Genomic DNA, 9,927 nt, shown 5'->3' with positions numbered 1-9,927 from the left:
GCACTCCCTAGCCCTCATCTTCCTTTGCTCCACCTTGTGATCTCTGACATGTGTGAGTGAGTTCACTGCCCTCCACCGACAAGCTGGTACCTGTGTTGTATGATGTGAGGACCTTCTCTGGTTCACCACTATATTCCTAGTATCCTGATGATCTACCCTTACTTCATCCACCTCTTGGTGTCATCCATTGTTCCAGACTAGACTCAGTCTCATCACTTCCAGGAGTTCTCCAGAATGAGACCCGAGTTCCCAGACATCTTCTTCAATGATGTCATTGCCCGAATATCACCTGATCAGTTCCCTTTTGTTTCTTATCTTTAATCCTACAGACTCGTGGTTGTCTGGTTGGCTTTTCAGTCTTGTCGCAAAGCTCACACGGGATAATGATGTCACACTGTACCTTTCACCATCTCAGAGGAACTCATTTTGCTTGAGTCTCAACTCAGACCAATCAGATCAATCGCTCAGCATTTCCCTCTCAGAAATGGCGGCTCATCTCTGGGTCAGCTGGCCAGGAAAGCGAGCTTACTCCCACCCCAAATGTGGCTTTGTCTAGCAGGTGAAGTAATGTGACTGCCGTGAAGAATGAATCCACCCCAGAGGTCAGAGAGCAACAGTAGCTCTGTGAAGACATGGGTCCTCAGACACACCTCTAAGCATAAGGGAACAGGGACCATGCCTTGCCTCTCTGCCTCCCCTTCCATTTTATCCCGCTTCTTCTCAGTCTGGTCCATCATGGGGGGCTGAAGATACTCCACTTCTTTCTGCCCACTTAAACTTGACACACATCTCCTGGCTTACCACAAGGACAATGGCTAGTGCCCCATGCAATCTTGTTTAGAGGCTATATATGCAGTCTGGTATCTGGTTTACCTTCTGGCTTGTTCTTTCGGGGAAGCATCTGGCTCCTGTGCTCCACTTCAGATGTCTTTGGCAAGTCAAGGACTTAGAAAGGCCAAGGCAGCTTTTGTCCACCTTTAAGAATGGCATATCTCAGAGACTGGGACTTGGCCCCAGTTGCACATGCAGAGGTAAGACCCTCGGGTGAAGCCACACAACCTAGAGCCCTTGGGGGAAGCAGACACAATGCTGATTGTTGACTCGAGGTTACTTCCCCTCCACCCTCCTCCCCTGTCACCTCCAACAGCGAGAAAGCTTCAACCAGAATACATTTGAATGGCAAAATAATTTATGCTTAATTAGTGTGCTAGATTTAAAATTAGAAGTTTAAATGCACAATCAATGGATTGTTTAATCTCATTGTTTTGCCAGTCATTAGCCATTCTTCTAGATGTCTGTGACAAGGGAGTGTTCTCCTTATTCCCAGGGTCCCCTTTCCTCTCCTGCCCATAAATTATGCCAGATTAACCTTCCTCAAACCATATTCTCCCAGGGTCACAAGACGTCTCCAGAAAACTTGAACAGTTCCTCACTGACAACTGATGTCGGGAACCAGGGACCCAGTCTGCTTCCAGTGTCCAGTCCTCCCTCTCTCTCTCCCTCCCTCTCTCTCTCCCTCTTTTTCTTTTTCTCCCTCCCTCTCTCTCTGTCTCCCTCCCTCCCTCTCTCTCTCTGTCTCCCTCCCTCCCTCTCTCTCTCTGTCTCTCTCTCCCTCTGTCTCTCTGTCTCTGTCTCTCTGTCTGTCTCTGTCTGTCTCTGTCTCTGTCTCTGTCTCTCTCTCTCTCTCTCTCTCTCTCTCTCTCTCTCTCTCTCTCTCTCTCTCTCTCTCTCTCTCTCTCTCTCTCTTCCCTACCTCAATCTGGACAAATACATTTCCACTTTCCAAGTTCTACTGACTTTTTAACTCACAGATCTGACTCTACTCACTCCACTCCTCACTCCCCGCTCCCCATGAGCTTCTGTCCCTACAACAGCCACACACACACACACACACACACACACACACACACACACAGAGAGAGAGAGAGAGAGAGAGAGTCATTTCTAATCTTCCTTATTGTGAATCAGCTGCCCATCATAGCATCATGCCCTGCTCGAGGAAAGTGACTTCAGCTTTTCTTCTGCAGAAGAGAGGACACCATGAGAACTCTCAACAGTCTGGATGGGGGACAGCTTTCAACTGTCTCATCTCTCCAGCATCCATGGAGTGTCCCTGCCAGTGGCCCTGGCTCTCAGATCACCTGCTCCTCTGTCCCCTTCTGTCGGCAGCATCCTCAGTAAAGTGAGGTCCCTCTCAGCGAACTTCTGCCTTGTGAGAAGCTCTAATCTCCCACAATGCCTGACCCATAGTCTCTGCTCCAAACTTAGTCTCTGTGTGAAAGCCTGCCCTCAGAGTCACTGTATTGCTTCACATCTGTATTCCTGCCTGTACTGGCTCCATGCAAACCTCCACCTCTCTGGGCAGTCCCTCCCATTGCCTATGGAGCCCCTTCCTCTCCACGTCCGAGTATCAAGCGTCACCGTGTCAAGACTCCTGTCCTTTCATCCTCTCTTCCACGTTCTCTGTTTCCTGGGTAATCTTATTACTGATGCCCTGTGTTTGTTCTTCCAGACACGAGTCCTGAAAGAAGAGGGTTAGAAAGACAGAACAACAGTTAGGAGCACTGGCTTTGAAGAGGGCCAAGGTTCAGTTCCTAGAACCTACATGGCAGCTCACAATTGTCTGTAACTACGGTTCCAGGGGATCCATCACCTTCTTCTGACCTCTGTATACAAATGACATGCATATATATGTGCAAGCAAAACATTTATATCCTCAAAAAACTAAAATGTGAAGGCCTTGGGAGACAGAAGGTCCAGTGATTAAGAGGCCCCTGGCTGCTCTTCCACAGGACCTGGGTTCAATTCCCAGTACCCCCATGGCAGCTCATCACTCTCTATAACCCCAGTTTCAGGAGATCTGACACCCTCACACAGATAGACATGCAGGCAGGCAAAACACCAATACACAGGAAACAAAAAAAAAGTAAAATAAATGTAAAACTTGAAAAAAAATGTCTAGAGAATTCTGGAAGACGTAGTTATTAAACCACACTGACCCAAATCTGCAGCTCTGTAAGTCCACATGCGTGGGTGGCCAAAGCTGAGCTCACCTTTCTCCTTCAGGTGAGGCCCTCCTAGCTCCACAGCCATTCGGCCTGTGGGTCTCAACCTTCCCCCGACCCTCACTGTCTCTGTTCTTCTACCATCGCTCAGTTGTCTAGAAAAGCAGGACGAATCTGACCTCTTACATTGTTAATCCACTCTAGCCATCCAAGTATGGAAGGCCTTGAGCAGTCAGCTGCATGAAGCTTGTCAAAAACCAGAGGAAGCCTAAAGAAAAGGGACCAGGGTGGGGTGGCTTTGAGCTTCCACCTCACAAAACAATGGTTCTGTCTTTGCAACTCTGGCCTTTGGAGTCCAGAGGCTCAAGGTCTCCTCTCATGGTCAGGGCTTAGGAAGCCCCTCCCCCTACTCCTATCTCTCAGCCACCCACAAGTGGAATTGACCCTTGAGCCTTCTTTGTCTGGCAACCACCTTCTAACTGACTTTTCCTTGCATTTACTGACTCATGTAACCATTTGAAAGACACATCTTATGCAAAAAACAAAAATCTGCATTACCTAGAAACTGCATGTGAGCTGCATCTAAAAGTATTCTCTTGAAAACAAAAACAAATACAAAAACAAAAACAAAAACAAAAACAAAACCTACACTACAGAAAAGTGCCTGAACCAGTCAGAAGGGAAACTTCTCAAAGAAGATATTTACAGCTTGTTAGAGTGATCTGCAGAGGAGACATGATGGGTCAGTAGAGGGTAGGAATATAACTTATCTGGGAGACTACTTAGATATGCACAACTCTGTCCTCTACTTAAACTTCAGCCTCACTCCAGATCCTCAAAGGTAGACTTTGTGGGATCACTGGATCTCTCTGTCCCTCTCCACAATGTGACCACATTGAATACATCTCTTTTTTTTTTCTGCTTTTCACTATTTTTTTAAAACTCAGGTAAAAATTTTTAAAAAATCCTGCCAATCTTTCCCCTGAAGTGATCAAACTCACTCCTCACACGGTTTAAAAACAGATTCTCATTTAACAATAAACAGTAAGCAAATTTCCGTGCCATTAAATACCCCACCATCACAGCACTCTCTCGCTCTCATGCCGATGCAGAGCCCGCAGTATCAACGCGCCACAGCTTACTGAACCAGTTCCCTCTTGTGAATGTTTGGGTTGGTTCCAGTTTGCAGGGGTTCATCAAGTGGTCCCTCCCGAAGAAGAACGCCCCTGGAGAAAGGGCTCACTCTCCTACAAATAGCGGTTCTCCGGCTCAACAGTTTTAAGACCCAGCATCCACAGAGGACAATTGTGACACTCTGCTCCATCACCCTCCAATCCCCATGCCCATACCTCGCTCTCACTCTCCTGTTGCCTTTGAGCCACTGTTTTTACTACAACTCAACATTTTCTAAGCTTTTCTCACAAATGTATTGTTTTTTTTAAAAAAACAGCTTTGGGAGCTGGAGATCTAGCTCAGTAGAACACTGCACAGTTACCATATGTGATGGTTCAAATAGGTAACACTCGTGTTTGAGTGCTTGATGCATAATGGAGTGGTGCTATTAGGAGGTGTGGCCTTATCAGAATGGGTGTGGCCTTGTTGAAGTAAGTGTGTTACTGTGTAGGTGGGCTTTGAGGTCTTATATGTTTAAGTTATGCCCACTGTGACACACAAACACAGACTCCTCCTGCTGACTGTGGATCAAGATGTAGAACTCTCAGCTCCTTCTCTAACACCACATCTGCCTGCTTGTTACCATGTTTCTCCCTGTGATGATAATAAACTAAAGCTCTGAAACTGTGAGCCAGCCCCAACTGAATGTTTTCATTTATACAAACATTGTCATTGTCTCTTCACAGCAATGAAACCCTAACTAAGTCAGCACATGAGGTGTTGGGATCTATTCCCAGCACCAACTATTGACAGACCTAGCACCATTTTCATGCAGAAAAGTGACAAGCTGCAAATGTTTGTTTGGCAATGACCATTAATGCAACAACTAGACTCTTTCCTTTCTTTCTGCACCATTTCATATGCACACTTCCAAACGTGAAATCAGGCAGGACATTCTACCCTCCGTATCTTTATGTCTGCCCCTGGTGGGTACAAGCTGTCCTTTGTCAATTGAATGTTTCCTTGAAACTTGTATTTCTTTACTTACTGAATGATTTAGGGGTAATTCTGCTTCCTTGTGAATCCGCTGTGTGATGGCTATTCCTGGTTGTAAACTTGACTATATCTGGAATGAACTACAATCCAGAATTGGAAGGCTCACCTGTGGCCCTAATCTGGAGGCTGAGAGATACAAGTTTCCGACCTGAATCTTGGCATGGAGATCTTGAGGCATAGTGGCTATGAATCCCAGAAGATTAAGACAGGAAGATCTCCGAGTTCAAGGTCATCTGGGATTAAAGGTGTAGTGGAACACACCTTTAATCTGGGCCACACCTTTTTCTGGAGACCTATATAAGGACATTGGAAGAAGGAAGGCTCCCTCTGCTTCTCCTGCTTGCCTTGTGGGACTGAGCAACTGCTGGATCCGTGGACTTCCATTCACAGCTGCTGCTGACCATTGTTGGGAGTTGGACTACAGACTGTAAGTCATCAATAAATTCCTTTACTATACAGAGACTACCATAAGTTCTGTGACTCTAGAGAGCCCTGACTAACACATGCTGTAAATGTCCTCGGCTTGTTTGCCCAGGACTCTTCTGTTGCTACTCCACACCCCTCTGTAGCCAGGACTTACTTGGGTTACTTGAGTGTTTTTTTTCTCCCAACATTCTTCTTTTGTTAAATTTCCTCAACATTGATGTGATTTGATTTTTAGGAGTCCCTCCTCACACCTTGTCCAATTTTCTACTTTGTTGGTCTATAGAAAAGCTATTATTTTTGACATTTTGTAGGGTAATACTCTTACTTACTGAATATTTTATGTGTGCTAATAAATATGTTTCAGTTGGTCTGCTTGTATGCTCTTCTCTGTGTGTGCATGTGTGGGCATGTGTGTGCTCAGATGTACACATACACACACACACACACACACACACACGCACACACACACGCACACACACGCACACACGCACACATGCAGATACATGAGGAGGCCAGAAGCTGACATTGGCATTTTCCTCAGTCTCTCTCCAGATTATTCTTTAAGGCAAAACCTCTCTCTCAATCCAGGTCTTATCCATCCAGCTAGATTTTCCCAGTTTAGTTTGAGGGACCCTCCTGCCTATGCCTACCCAGCACTGGAGCTACAGATACACAGCAGGCTTCTGACCTGTGTGCTAAGAACCTAATCACACATCCTCAGACAAGTGCGGCAAACACTTTACATCTTGAGCCATCTCCGTAGTCCTTGTGTTTCCTAACAAGCAGTATCGTCTGCAGATAGTGATCGATCATCTCAAGTTTTGGAGTATTTGTTTGTGTGCACGTGCAGATGCTCACACACACCATGTGTGTAAGAGCTTGCAGAGGCCATTATGAGCCAACATATGTGTGCTAGGAACTGAACCTGGGCCCTCTGCTAGAGCAGTCAGAGCTCTTAACCACTGAGCCATGTCTTCAGCCCTGTCATTTTGGGATTCTTAAGATACGTGTTGTTTTGATTTTCTGTTTCTGTCTGAGCTCAGTTTCTAAAACTTCTCAAAGAAGGGAGAACACTGCTGGGGTCCCTTTAGCCTCAGGCTCCCTTATGTACAAAGTCGCACCTATCAACTTGCATCCAGGAGACACTCCCAGGGCTCCCGGCCGGCCCCTCATTTCCCAGGCATTCCCCTGGTGGGTACTTTAGTATTTTTAGGAGAACGAGTTCGCTGTGTGGCTTTGCCCCTTCTGAGGACTCTTTGGCTCTGCTACGGAGAAGCATCCTTTGCTCCTTCTGCTTCCTGGAAAGGGCCAGCCTTAAACAGGTGTGGGAGGAGGAAGCCGCTATTGACTGTGAATGTCGTCGTCTTCAGAGGTTGTTAGAAAAGATCACCTGGCTTCAGATGGGAAGGCACATCCTGCAATTGGCTTCCTCGGTAATGAGGCTGACATGCTGACCCCCTAGGTCTGGTGCCTCCTTTCAATTGGTTCCAAGCCAAGACAGGCAGGAAATGGGGACAGTGAGCGGCTTTCTTTTTCCTCTTGACAGTAGTGAAAAATATATCCACACACTGGCGAGCACGGCGGCTATTACGTTCACAGAGATAGTCCCTCTCGCGCTTTTATTCTAGCTTATTACAAGCTGTAAAAGAAACGGGTAGTAAAGATTATCAAGTGGTCCTGCCAACACTTGTTTCTACCACTTTTAATTATGGGCACGTGTGTGTCTCTGTAAGAGGGTATGTACACAGGAATTCAGGGGCCCACGGAGGTCAGAAAGGGATGTCAGATCCCCTGGGTCAATATCTCAGCTGACCTGTGCAGATCTTGTCTGCTGGTCCTGCGATCTGTGGACCTGAAAGAATGGGGAGGACTCCAGTCTGATGCCGTTGACAACTTACTTCAGCTTCAGTGGACTTTTTATACACGAATGTAACAAAGAAAACAATGATCCGAGGAAGGTTGTTGGAGTTCAGAAAAACACGTAAATAAACGCCAGGAAGAACACACTAAATATTAACAGAGAAGCCCTTTCCCAGAACTCCCTCCGGACAGAGCAATTGAAACGTAATCGTCTGGCACATACTATAGATTATATCTAGGAAGGCATGAAAGCAAGGCAGGAGGCCATATCCAGATTTAGGGTACACTGGCCAGATTGGGTTCTATAGCTATGTTCTGACGTCCAACAAGAATAAAGCGTCCTATAAATTGAATGTAAACGTTTGTCACAGGAGGCAGAAGATCAAGTCCAAGAACAATTCAGGGACCAAAGTGAACCTGAGGTAAAAGACCACCCTCTGCCTTTTTTCCTGGATCCTCTCTCGCAGTTCCTCAGGGCCTTGTTCACCTTGCTTCATTCCTTTGGCCATGTTCCAACACCCTGGAGCTGGAGTGACAGGCTATTGTGAGTCACTGTATGGCTACTGGACGATGAACAAAGGTCCCCTGGAAGCACAGCAGTGCGCTGCCTAGTTTTATGTCAAGTTGACACAAGCTAGAGTCATCTGAGAGAAGGGAACCTCCATTTGAGAAAATGCCCTACACAAGATCTCATAGTAAATCCTATAGGGCATTTTTCTTAATTAGTAATTGATGTGGGTGGGTACAGCCCATGGTGGGTGGTGCCACCCTTAAGCTGGTGGTCCTGGGTTCTATGAGAGAGCAGGCTGGGCAAGCCAGAGCACCACGCTGATCAGCATCACCCCTCCACGGCCTCTCCATCAGCTCCTGCCTCTAGGTTCCTGCCCTTATGTTCCTGTCTTGACTTCCTTCAGTGATGAACAGTGCTGTAGAAGCATAAGTCAAATAAACCCTTTCCTCCCTGAGTTGCTTTGGCTCATGGAGTTTCATCACAGCAATGACCGCCCTAACTAGGACAAAGCACTGTGACTTCAGTCACTGACTTCCTGCCTGGTTCCTCATGAGCCAAGTAAGAACGCAAAAGTCCCAGCTACTAAGCTCTGAGAAAACAAAACACAATGACACCCACTCAACTTAGAAAAACTGCAGGCTCATGCCAGAGCCGTCATCAGCCAGAGTTGTCATCAGCCCACAGCATAAGTTTTGTTATATTCTTAGCACAGCAAGGGAACCTGACCTCAGTCAGGATTCAAAAGGGTTTACCAGTGAAGTATGGTTGTCCACAGGAGGCTGAGGCAGGAGGGTCACCATGAATTCAAGACCATCCCAGACTACCCTGTCTTGAAGTAGTAAGTGGAGGATGGAGCTGGTGGAAAATCCAGAGGTTTGCTTGTCCGGTCTCTATCTAGACAGTGCAATGCTTAGACTTCAGAGCCAAGCTCTTCAGAATCACTAGAAATCCCTAAGGTGCCTGGATAGTGACACAGCCCACCAAACCATAGAGAAAACTGAATGGCCCTGCTCCCTCGTTACACAAATAGCAGCCATGAAAACCACTCTTCCACCCACTAGGCTGATGGGTGAGCCAGTCCTGCCACAGAGCAGTGAACCCATTTACTCTAATGCCTTGGTTGAAACTGTTGCCTTTTGACAAGGTGTGAGAGACACAGCTAGAAAGAATGATAGAGATGTTCAGCCAGATTGAGAAGTCCTTGGCTCCTCCAGCTCTCCATTAGGGAAGCCAGTAGATTAGCCACTAGAAGGATCAATTAGATTCTTCTTTGGTGCTATAATAAAATACCTGAAGCAGGTGACTTTATAAAGAAGAAGGTTTTCTTGTGTCTCAAGGGGTCTGGAAGTACAAGGTCAAAGGGTCTCACCTAGTGATGGCCATCTTCTGATAGAGTTCCAAAGTGGCATGGTCATGGGGGACAAGAGACAGTGAGCATTGGGTGTGACTCTCTCTTTCTCGTACAAAGCCACCAAGACTCGATCATGGGGCCTGCAGTCTAATGGATTTCATCCCAATCACTTCCCAAAAGTCCCACCTTGAACCTGTAACCCTAGCACCTGGAAGGCTGAGGCAGGAAGGGAGCAAGTTGTAGCCAGACTGGACTATATAGGGAGATCTTGTGCCACAGAGCTCTCAACATCCCAGAATTGGCTAAATTTAATCATAAATTTATTCAGACAAAGGTCTGAAGAGCTAGCTCAGTCAGTGTAGTACCCATCATACAAGCCTGAGGACTTACCTTCTCTAGCACCCTCGTAAAAGCTGGGCATGGTGCTAAGCCCTGGGCAGACACAGGGCTTGCTAGTCAGCCAGGCCAGATGAAGTGGTGGGATCCAGGATCAGTGAAAGACCTGCTTCAGTAAACAAGATAGAACCATTAAAAAAATAAAAACACCTGATGTTGACCTCTGGCCTATACACACACACAGAGAGAGAGAGAGAGAGAGAGAGAGA

Source organism: Mastomys coucha, unplaced genomic scaffold (genome assembly GCF_008632895.1).
Source record: "Mastomys coucha isolate ucsf_1 unplaced genomic scaffold, UCSF_Mcou_1 pScaffold14, whole genome shotgun sequence".
Taxonomy (NCBI): domain Eukaryota; kingdom Metazoa; phylum Chordata; class Mammalia; order Rodentia; family Muridae; genus Mastomys; species Mastomys coucha.
Note: the sequence above shows the minus strand (reverse complement) of the source record.